At 33.4% G+C, this 12,999-nt stretch overlaps 1 long non-coding RNA gene across 1 annotated transcript; it reads right to left on the bottom strand.

Moving 5' to 3' along the window:
* Positions 1 to 9,659: 9,659 nt before the first annotated feature.
* LOC145123879 (uncharacterized) lies at positions 9,660 to 11,607 on the bottom strand. Its single transcript, XR_013715388.1, has 2 exons — positions 10,053 to 11,607; positions 9,660 to 9,968 (listed from the first exon to the last, which is right to left on the bottom strand). It is a non-coding gene; the product is annotated as an uncharacterized LOC145123879 (long non-coding RNA).
* Between the last annotated feature and the right edge of the window lie 1,392 nt (positions 11,608 to 12,999).

The raw sequence follows: 12,999 nt of genomic DNA on the forward strand, positions 1-12,999 counted from the left end.
ATTATTTTTAACAGACCGGGACATGAAATCCGTTAAAAATTCATAACTTCCTTATTCGAAGTCCGTTTTCGTCTGTCTTTTTACCGTTGTACTACTTTTTACGAGACCATCGATTCTCGTTTATGTTGTCTCGGCTAAATATCGATCGATTTTTATTTCGAATTTTTAGTTGTCTACTGCTAAACCGAAACTTAGAAAAATCATAACTCCGTCATACGAAGTCGGATTTTGACGTTCTTTTTATGAAAGTTCTCGGTTTAACATATTCTACAACTTTCATTTAGATTGTTAAGGATAAAAAGCCTTTTATTAAAAATTCACTTTTTACACTGAACAGTGTTTTGCCGGTTTTGTCGCGGATCTTCGATTGGTCATAACTTCTTCGTTATAACTCGGATTTCAGTGTTCTTTATATTTTTGGAAACCTTGTTACAATCTCTACCACTTTGTTCATCACAATTACGATTATTGAACAAATTATTTTTGACCTAAATTTGACTGGTGTTACATTATCCCCCCCTGTTATAGGGAATTTCGTCCCGAAATTAAGTCTAAAGTGATACTCATGGACTAGGGAAAATATGTGAATATTTTCGTTTGATATAATCTTCCCTTTTCCAAGTGAATTTAGGTCCCCCGGTTTGCTTGGTACTTTTGATTTCCCTATCCACGAGTTCTATTGGTTCTTCTACAAAGTGTAGACTTTTATTTAACTTGATTTCACCGAGTGAAATAACAAGTGTTTCATCGGATAGACACCTATTTAGATTAGATATGTGAAAGGTGGGATGAACCTTATTAAGTTCTTTTTGTGGTAGTTTAAGTTTATAAGCTACAAGACCGATTCTGGCAAGAATCTCGAATGGTCCTATGTACCTTGGATTTAGTATTCCACGCTTTCTGAAGTGTATCTTGCCCTTCCGGGGTGAGACTTTCATATGACAAGGTCATCAACCTGGAATTCCAAGGGTTTTCTTTTGTTGAAGTCATAGCTTCTCTGATTAACTCTGGAAGCTTTATGTCACTTCATGATTCGTATTTTATTTTCGGTAGTTTCTCGGATGAATTACGGATCAGCGAAGGTGCTGTGTGGAAATTGGACCTCTAGCTAGTTGCGTGTCACCTAATTTAGTCCAGTGCAGATAGGATCTGCACTTGCGACCACAGAAGGTTTCGAATGGAGCAACTTAAATGCTAACATGATAAAGGACTTGACTAATTGATAAATGGGTATCCCATACTTTACCAAGGTCGATCACATACGTTCTTAGCATGACTTCTAATGGTTGAATAGTTCTCTCATTCTGTCTGCCGGTATGTGGATTAGTAGGCTATTCTTATGTTTAGCCTAGTTCTCAGAGATTTCTGAAGTGACTGCCTGAACTGGGAGATGATTCTACTATCTCGAGCAAGGATAACAGATTTTGGAACACCGTCCAGTCTAGCTAATCTCTTGGGCACACTTAATAGTTAGTTTCTTTATCTTCCGTGTTTCTTTTAATGGCATGAAGCATACAGTTTTGACATATTTGTCCAAGTTCTTATCCATTCTTCCCAAGGTTTCACCTGCCACATTTTCAGGTTTCAAGGCTTCCTATTGAACCTCCTTACTTTGTGTGGACAGATTTGAATGGGTTATCATCGTCAATGATTGGCTCTACGACCCGAGTACTCTTTCCGACTTAGGGTGTCAACTACTATATTGGCTTTGTCGGGATGATAACGAATTTCGAATTTCGTAGTCATTTAGTAGCTCGACCCACTGTCGTGGTCTCACGTTGAATTCCTCCTGGTAGAATATATGATGAAGGCTTTTGCTCTGAAGTTCATGATAAGACTCATACTTGGCTCATCCACCATCACCTCGTGTATACAAGTCGTATATAATTTAGATTTCACAAAACGTTCGGATGGGTGACTCTGCCCCAGGTCCACAACCAAACAAGGAATAGGAGATAGGGTGGAATTACACGTCCTAAATCTTGTTAAGTCTAAATTATATACCACTCTCGCGTATATACTTAGCAGCGATAGATTAACCTAATGAGTTCTTAGTCTCTATTCTTGAACTTGACCTGCGGTACAATGATTTTCCTATGAGATCTATTAGGGTACTTCGGTGGTTGCTGACTTCTAAGACTACTTCGGTGCTTTTCGTTTCAAGTTTTCTATCTACTGAGTAGGCTAGAAGGGCGTGGTACCTTCGCATGGGTACTTCTGAAGTTTTGAAATGAGAGATGACATAAGGGTTTGTGTTATGGATTGGAAGAATTTCATCTTACGGCTGATTAAGGAAAAAGTTCTTTTACACAGCCTAAGAATTTTGCATGGTAAGGACCAAGCCAAACCATGTCAGATGAAAACGTCAAAACTTCTTGACGAAACAGACATTAAGTCGTTCTGGGAGGAGTGATTACTAGGATGATGAACTATCCTATGTACATAAGTTTTCAGCGCTTCTGGTTTTATTCTGTTATTATCGCTACGAACCTCTTTTTGATCCGAAATTGGCGGCTACTACCAATACGAGGGTTCTGATAATTTGAAATTATGAACTCTCATGACACGATCCTTACTAGGTCTCTCTATAATTGTTTGGTGTATACAAGTCATGTATAATTAAGATTAGTAAGACCTTTGACTGAGCAACCCTGGCTTACATCCACAACCAAACAAGGAACATTAAATGAGGCGGGATTACTCACTCTAAGTCTACAAATCTTAATTATAAATGACACTTATGTATACACTAAGTCATCATAGCTTACCTGTTAGGGTTTCAAATTTTATATGAATGCTGTGATTTAATTTGAACGGGAGAGTAATCATAATTATAGATAATTATTGGGGTTTGGAAGCGTACCAAAATATAGCAGGGTTCTTTGATGCCTTCCCATGCATTGGGGTCAAACTCCTCCTGATCCCCCGTCGTTCTTCTATGTTGGACAATACCTCTTGTAATGTCATATTTCACCACAAAGGTGACATATTGGAATGGTTCCAACATTGGTAGTTGAAGTGATGAACTCAACTGGAGTTCTACAGATGCGGGTGGTGTGCCCCTTCAGGTTGCATCTATTGCAATGCAGCTCTCGGCAAACTCCATGATGATGGTAGTTGCACATGCTGCAGTGTGGGAGGTTTCCTAAGTACGGCGTGGTCGGTGCTGGAATGACAGGGCTGATGGGGGTATTGACTGCCCCAGTTCGTTGCCCTCTGTTAAGTTCTTGAGTTGAACAACTCCCTTTCTTGTTCTCGAACTTTTGTTTCAGGATATTAAGCTTAAGGTTCGAAGTGTCCTTACAAATAGGTACTCATTGTTGTACTTAGTCATCACCACGATCGGGGTTGCCGATAGCATTACCACTAACATTTGCGTTGTTAGCATTAAGGTGTGCCATGACAGCTGCTACAGCTGCTGTGTATGCAGCTTGAAACGTAGCCGCATCTATTTGAAGGGTTGGTGTTTTGCTGGTGGGTTGGTTACGTTTCTTCGGAGGCATGATTCTATTACATGATAAGAAAATGAGCTTGTGAGCGACTATCGTTGGCTCTAGATGTATTCTAATCATTTGTATCTACATATAAATCTTTCGTTTTGTTATACTGTTCTCAATGATTCGACCTGCATCCCTATGATGCAGTCCTGGTAAGGAGCAGAAATAAGTTTCTAGCATGGTTATGAACCGAGTGTCATCCGAACTAAGTTACTTTCGATTGGTGGATATCGTTTTCCAACTTTCGAAATGATTTGAAAACAATTCATACTAAAGTCTACATAAAATAGACTTATGAATTTGAGAAGTAATCACTATCAATTGAGATTTTGTGATCCGATTTATTGTTATTAGCCATGACAGGAAAAGAAGATAAGCTCAAAACCTAATGTGAGTAATGTAAATACTAACTCACTAGGTTGAATCGATTTACTAGTTATTACTTAGATGAAAAGGCGCTCAAACACTTCACATGAATCACGCGTGGTTTTCCTCTGTTCTCTGTTCTATTCTGGGCGGTAATGATTTGTTCTCTCTTGGTATCTATAGGATGTCCTTCTCCTCCGTAGGTATATCAAATTCCTGAGCTGTCTTACTTCCGATTCTGACACTGATCCCCATTACTTTGTAATGAAGATTTTGAATCTCGGAAGTTCATGCGAACCTCCCATTGGTGTCCTTATTAGGGTAAGGGCACTAAATGATTTCTATAGTTTCTTTACTTCTCATCTGTTTCTTTCTCAGAATTCTCCTAATGAAATTCTGTTGGATCCTCCTTGAATCTTCTATTGATTGCTGGAGTGACTACATCTATCTAAGGGGTTTATACGAGAATGGGAATATCTAAAGAATCTATGAGAAAATTTAAACTTTTACGTAGGTGATCCTTTCTGGTCCTTCTATAATCACATAGTGTGTACCGATTATATATAATCCAGATCAAATAGAACTTCGAATAAGTAATCCTACTCCAAAACCACATCCAAACAAGGAAAAGGAAGTAGAGTGAAAATCACATATTCTAAGTCTATAAAATCTCAACTATATATAACCTTAATGTATCCACTTAGTAATTATAGACTTACTAGAAAAGATCTTTTAAAATTTCCCAAAAGTTTATTTATGGTATCTAAAATACTTCCATGGTATTTTAATTATATGTTTGATTCTTGGACTTCTAGGGATAAGAAGTTGATAAGTTTTTAGTTTTCTTGTTATAGCATCCTAAAATACTCATATAGTATTTTAACCTTTATGTTTGGTTCTAGAATTCTTCTGGTACCTATGTAAGTTTTAGACTTGTTGCAACACTACAATCACTCCCAAAAACATGTTGGTCATATCTCAAATGAATATAGTTGATCAGGCTATATTGATCCCATATATGATTACATAACTATCCAGGTTTAACTGTAATGTCCAATATCCAAATACTTTTGTCTTGTTTTTCTTGTGATACTCATTCTAGTATATATATTCTGCATGTACATATACTTTTATAAAATATTGTTATATTTTTAAAGTATAACGCTTGGTCAGAGTGCTTTGAGCCCAATGGGTTTATAGTTGTATATCTTTTATGATTGATATATTGAGTTCACTATAAACAATGCTCTGATACCAATCTGTCACACCCCCAAACCAGAACGGCGGAAACGTTCGGGGGCGGAGGACGTCATGTAAGTGTCACAACACGTGCAATATAGAAATCAAAGTACAAGCAACCATTGCATTAATAAGTATAAGCTTTACATAAGTGTTTAAACATTACATATTCAAACATCAAAGTAGGTACAATAGAAGACAAGAGTCACAGTACGGTACTAGATAGTCTTCTTAAAAGCTTCGGGAGTGTACCTGTCTACTGGATTCCTGAGAATACAAGTTATTTTGAAAGAGTAGATCAACATTTAAGCTGGTGAGTTCATAAGTACTTTAGTTCTATAAAGTATACTCTAAGTTCTTTTAGAAATGTTCGTTGGTTCCTCCAGAAAATCCTATATTTCCTAATGTGATAAAATGATAACCTAAATGATTCCCTCTTCAATTACTTAATTTATACTAGTTATATATAACCTAATATCGAATGGAAAATTAAATGGGTGAATCTGCCCTAAGCCCACAACCAAACAAGGAACAGGAAGTAAGGCGGAAGTCACACATTTCACTGTCAATCGGATATTACTTATATATGACTCTGATGTATAAACTAAGGAATTATAGAACTAGCCACTAAAGGTCCTTTATGTTATACTAGTCTAATGAGAGTGAATGACTAAGTTCCATCTGGTAAGTAGTTTTAAATCCCCATAATACCATTTCTGAATAGTAGTTTTAAGTCCCCATAAAACCGTTTCTGAATAGTAGTTTTAAATCCCCATAAAACCGTTTCTGAATAGTAGTTTTAAATCCCCATAAAACTGTTCCATTTGTAAAAGTAGTTTAATCCCATAAACCATTCCATTTGTAAAGTATTCTTAGTTATATCCGTTCTATAGTAAAACATTGATATTAATCTTGTTCTTGACAAAGTAATTTAGACCTCGTATACTTATTTAGAAAAATAGATTTTTCGTTTGTTTCTAATTCAGTTTGTATTATCACCCCGTGATTGCTAACCCTGGTACGTTGTATTTGTACCCCTGTTAATGAAAACCCGGTATGATGTATTATTATCCCGTGATTTGCTAACCCTGGTACGTTGTATTTGTACCCCTGTTAATGCAAACCCGGTATGATGTATTAATACCCCGTGATTTGCTAACCCTGGTACGTTGTATTTCTACCCCTGTTAATGCAAACCCGGTATGATGTATTATCTTTTCGTATTGTTTTAAAAGAAGTATATTACTACGTAAATTAATCGTTGTATTCTCCATGCGAGTTCTATTAACCATACTAATATGACTGATGTGCCTGCTGCGACGTTCTTCAGGCGTCGGAAACGATATGACATTTGTCACCCTAGGCCTGCCGGCCAAACTGTAGCGAACAGTTAAGGTGCGGGATTGTCAGTCCCGTATAGATCTATACACAAATTCACGCTCTCCCTCCAGGAGATTTTGGTTAATAAGTCAGGACTTAAGGTCGTACTTAGATAAGTACACCATGATGCGTCTCACAAATTTATTGTTTCAACGAGATTACGAGTAATATAGTGGAAAAAGCTTTTAACAGTAATGATGAAACTTTTCCATATATAAGTTTAAGATGATTGATATTGAGAATTGACCCATAAATCATACCTCTTATAATTTATATGTTCTATCTGATTAGCTTGATTTTTCATGGATGAACACCTTTGTTCAGCATGATACAAACGTAATGATACCGAATGAAGTAATCTTTTATATTCATATATGTATTCATATATATATAATATATATATATATATATATATATATATATATATATATATATATATATATATATATATATATATTCATATATGTATATATTCATATATGTATAATATATATATATATATATATATATATATATATATATATATATATATATATATATATAATTAAGAAGGAAACGACATTCGGACAAATAACACCACCTTAATTCCACATCCAAACAAGGAAAAGGAAATAAGATAATTCATTAGTCCTAAGCCCTTCAAATCTTATTTATATATTTATACATATATAAACATGATTTTGGCAATTATAAGTTTAAAAAGTTATAAAAACATTTTAAAGAGTTTAACGTTATTCTAGAAGAATTTATATGACTTCAATTTATTCTGGAAACAATTGGTAATCCTTTATTTTAAAGTCCATATTTAAAAGCATAAGAAGAACTTTTATGCGATTGTTATCACATGAATTATTAACACAATATGATTGTGTTCAACTTGTATTCCCCCCCTTATAAAGCATTTAAAACCATTTAAAAAGGTATATTATAGGGGTATGAACTCACTTGATAAGTGGTGATTTGGGCAGCGTTTCGTTTCTATAAATTATCTTTCTCGAAGAAACCGCGAATTTTTGATTAAAAACCGGGCTTTACGTGGGCAGCACTTCGACTGGAAAGAGGTTAGCTTCTCGAGAATTTCGGGGCTTCAGTACTTGCTTCTAGTTTTAGATATGATATCGGGGCTTCAGGGGGTTGTAAGAAAGGTTAAAGGGGTGAAAAATGTGAAAAATGGGGTAAAAATGGTGAACGAACCGGAGAGTCTCGCACCCTTTATATAGGTGCGAGGGTTCGGCCGAAGAGGTGAGTCACCAGACACGCGGCATCAGCAGTGAAGGCCACGAGGCCGAAGTTCGGATTCGAGACAGGGAGGCGAGGCGCGTGTCGGATCCGGGTGTGGCGGTTACTGTTCATGCGAAGGATGTCGGATGGCCATTGGACCGCGGCTTCGGTCGAATCAGAAGGTGACGTGTGTCCGACACGGGGAAGCCTCGCATGCGAGGTGACGTGGCCGAATGGTGACCATGCGAAATTTCCCCGTTTTCAAGATTTTTCGATTTTTGAGCCCAAAACTTGCGAAATTCATAACTTTCGCATACGAGCTCCGTTTTCGACGCTTTTATATGCACGCGTAGGTAAAATTATACTCTACGACTTTCGTTTAGACTTCGTCGGCTAATTTTGACTTTATTTTTAATATTATTATTTTTAACAGACCGGGACAGGAAATCCGTTAAAAATTCATAACTTCCTTATTCGAAGTCCGTTTTCGTCTGTCTTTTTACCGTTGTACTACTTTTGACGAGACCTTCAATTCTCGTTTAGGTTGTGTCGGCTAAATATCGATCAATTTTTATTTCGAATTTTTAGTTGTCTACTTCTAAACCGAAACTTAGAAAAATCATAACTTCCTCACACGAAGTCAGATTTTGACGTTCTTTTTATGAAAGTTCTCGGTTTAACATATTCTACAACTTTTATTTAGATTTTTAAGGCTAAAAAGCCTTTTATTAAAAATTCATTTTTTTACACTGAATAGTGTTTTGCCGGTTTTGTCGCAGATCTTTGATTGGTCATAACTTCTTCGTTATAACTCGGATTTCAGTGTTCTTTATATTTTTGGAAACCTTGTTACAATCTCTACCACTTTGTTCATCCCAATTACGATTATTGAACAATTTATTTTTGACCTAAATTTGACTGGTATTACATGCTCATTGTTTTACGCATAAAAAGAATCAACACAAATTTCATTAGCTAAAAAATGAAAATAATTTGTTTAGCTAAAACATCAACATACTTGTTTTTAACCTAAAACATGAACATACTAATTGTTAAACTGAAACCAATCAAAGTCCGACCAATAACAATATGTATTTGATTTGTGCTCCTTGAAATATAATACGTTCAAATAAATTTAATTTCCGCTATTCGTCGCCTGTCGCATTGCACGGGTAGACGGCTAGTGTGTGTGTGTGTGTGTCTATATATATATATATACACTATGAAATACGTGTTTTTTTATATTTTTTTTATAAATATGTGTTTGAATACAAATGTATTTATAAAAAATAGGTGTTTGTATATATTTTTTTTATAAATATGATTTTATAAAAAAAACATATCCGAAACATATTTTGAGAAAAAAAAGTTATAAGAACAACTAAATTTAGGATGAATTTATAATAAAATTCTAAAACTTTGGCCAAAATGGTAAATTTTGGACCAAATTTGTAATAAAATTTAAAATATGGGCCAAAGGTGTAAATTTTGAACCAAATTTGTACTAAGTTTTGAAATTTAGGCCAAAAATGTAATTTTTGAAAGTTTGCTGACCTGTTGACCGGGTAAAAGGGTTAAATTGAATACGATTATCGGTTTTTGGGACTTAATTGAATAAAAAAAGATATAATGACAAAATCGATTATGAGGCCAATATGTAAGGACTTTATTGCAATTTTTTCACATAATTGAAAGTACATTATTATTTCCCAAATTTTGGTCCTTATACATGGAGAAATTTGCGACACCATAGCAAGTCCTGATGCATAAAATTAAAATGTAGATTTAGTTTTGACTTTATATCGAGACTATATAGTTTGACATCCCCTTCATCTTATTTCTCGGATTATAACCATATGGGGATCATGATGTATTAAGTATTGTGTTTTTTCACACAACCTGTATAAATTCAACACCACACATAATAAAATTGTGAATTCTAATAAGACATCAAGAGGGTAAAAGGTCAAGAATTTAAAGTTTTAATATGAAAATCGACTTGTAAGTTTCCAAACTTTAATGTCACCAATTAGTAATGTTTGAGAAATAAATGTGGTGGCCTCGCTACATATCTAAAATCATGAAGATGCACTGCTTGAAGCTCCACTCCCATCATCCCTTCATTCCATGGAAATAGTGATTCCATTCCCATTTGTAGAATCTATCATCTTCTTTCGGAATTGAATCAGCATGTTGGACATTCTTGAAAGAATTGGTACCTTCATGTTCTTGCTGCTTAGTTGGTTATAAATTCCCCAATGGAACCTATAACAAATAAATAGAAGAAGCATTGTAATAATAACTTATATGAACAGGAAGTCAAAAAAATTGAAAAATTATGAATTTTACCTTACTAATGGAACTAAAATTAATGATTGCATGATATAAGCACATCAACTGGAGGAGGAGAGCTAGTGTTTCCAACAACCACTCCCTAAAAATGGATCCGAGTACCTAGGAGCATAACTCACTACATGTAACTGAATGAAAAAACAATTGGTGTGAAGTGAAGTAAAAAATCAAAAATAGGTGATACGGCAGGTATGTATAAATTGTAGTAAAGATTTTCATATAGCCTATTCTTGCTTACTTTTGTCATAAACTTGTGACAAATCAAAAAATTCCTAAGAAAAAGTTCAAATCTATTTTACTAAAGCCTAATAATGCTTGAAAATTCTCTATATGTGTGCTCATAAAGAATTGTTGATGAGTTGTACCATGATTAGGAATTAGAGGTTCAAATAAAAGAAATGACAACGCTCTTTCATAGAAGAACCTGTAATAATGTCAATGATAATGTGCCTGAACCCTCATACAGCAAATGAATCCATCATATACATATTTAGCCAACAGCTCAAGGATCAATCTAAGAGAGGTAACTTGGTAATAGATTGTTCCATTATTTCTTTTAGCTTTGATTGTACACAAACAAAGTATTCAAGTATTCTTTAACATAACTAAATTACATATAAGAAAAATTATATATAGATAAAAGTAGGAAGGAATAGAAATGTTTATCAAATTATTCAAGGCCACAACAAACTTTCAATTTCTTTTTCTCAAATCTTATTAACATTATATCTTGAGTGTTATCTATCCCACATATAATAGTTTAAAAAATTAGGAAAAAGGAGGTTGAATTAAGAATAAAAGAGTAAGCATTTTTACCTGATACATGTAATTCTTTAAACCACTTCCACAAACCACAAACTATTTCTCGTTGAATCATAAATACAAACATCTTCTTTGCATTTTCTAAATTATATTTTATGCTTTTAAAATACTTGTAAATGCAGAATCGTTTATGGAAACAAAGGGAATGAGCCAAAGAAAACACTTTCAAGGGAAAGAGATAAAAAATGGAAAAAAAAACCATAGAAAAAAGTCTTAAGCATTTTCAAAAGAATCAAAGCAAACTCGATTTTGAATAGTATCTGAATGAACGATTGTCAACAAGTTATAATCATAATCAAAGAGGATAAACTATTTTTATGATTAATTGAAGAGGAAAAACTTATCGATGTGGTAATTTGCATCACTGATAAACGAAAGACATCAATTTTAGATGTAGACACAAGGTATTTTGGTGAAGGCGATGACTCCTCCTGCAAAATACGACATACTCTATGTCTACATTTTCTATCTCTTTTCTTTCTGCGATCGCAAGTCGCATACAAACATATACCATTTTCCGGATCAAAGATATTGTAGTTAATAGTTGATTGGAGGAGAAGGACGATGACCAAGGAGGTGGGGTGATACATGGATTAAAGATATTGTAGTTAATAGCGGTGGCACAGATGAATCCCACAACATCCGGATCAAACATCAGAAGACAAAAAAAGGAAAAAGCCACTGACCAACCGTTAACCACCAAAAATGAGCAATAAATATTAGCCAGCCAGCACCATCTTTGACCAGCTTTGACCAACCGATGAACGTAGCCGGCTAGATCAAGTTACTTCACAAGCCTACCCACAATAATATGTATATATAATCATTTAAACAAACATGGTTGAAAATAAATTATTTTCTTTTATCATATTAACTTGTTTTTTTCTTCATTTTATTAATTACTACAAATTAATACAATAGTTTTCAATTACTTCATGCTTATGGTGTTATTATTAATTATTAATTGATGTGTAATTGAACAGGTTATATATATATATATATATATATATATATATATATATATATATATATATATATATCAATTAAGTAGCTAATAAAAATGGAGACATTCATAACTCTTCAAATTTCTACTAGATACTATAATTAACTATTTTTATAGTTCTAATAAGTACAATTTGATTAAATGAATTCACATATATGTTTATACTGTGGTTACTCAAAAAACAATACTATATTATATAAATAATATATCATGTTTTCGAGAGAAAACTCATTTAATAACAAAAAAAAAAGTTCAAAGTTAAAGTCTATAAATTTTAATTATTTATTCAAATATGTGTAAGGACTAACAACCTTTAAATTGTCTATAATTATTAGATAGTTACTTTTATTTAAAAATAACCTTCTTAAATATAATATTAAATATTACAACTAAATTTAAACTGCAAATCCACACACAAACTACACATACATTCCGATGAATTGATATGATCCCATAAAATATCTATATGATAAGGGTTAAAATTTGCTAAAAATCAAGAAATCGATTTATTTTTATTTTCACATGAAAATTATGGTAGCAACTATTAGGATGATGTGGTTTTAATATGTATCTATTTTATCATATATTTAAAATAATTAGAATGTGTAAGAAACTGTCAACTATAATATAACCACAAGGATATATTTATTTATAATATCATATATGTATCGATAATTTAATTATATTATTGTTATCAAGGTTATATATATGTCAAAATTTTAATCACCCATAGTTTTATTCCTGCGTAACGCGCTTGTTGGATTATGTGTCTAAGCTCATAACTATAATTGGTGTATACTTGAATTAATAGTAGCACAATCGTTTTGGGTTGCCTTCATACTAGCAACTCGACAGGATAATTAATTGAGAAAGAGGAAGAATTTATTATTTGGAATAATAAATTGAAATAAATGATTTATTAATGTATTATGGAAATAATATGCTAATTAGAAATCATATCATTAATTAATATTTAATCAGAAATTAATTTGGAATTAATTTTGGGATTAAAGGAATTAATTAATAGTGCATGAGCTGTTTTGCGATTTATTGATAGTTGTGGAATTTGGCTCTTGGACCATCCTAAGAGGGATGGACGAAATTCTCTATGGAAGGCCC

This window comes from Lactuca virosa, chromosome 7 (genome assembly GCF_052849685.1).
Source record: "Lactuca virosa cultivar CGN04683 chromosome 7, Lactuca_virosa_CGN04683_v6, whole genome shotgun sequence".
NCBI lineage: Eukaryota > Viridiplantae > Streptophyta > Magnoliopsida > Asterales > Asteraceae > Lactuca > Lactuca virosa.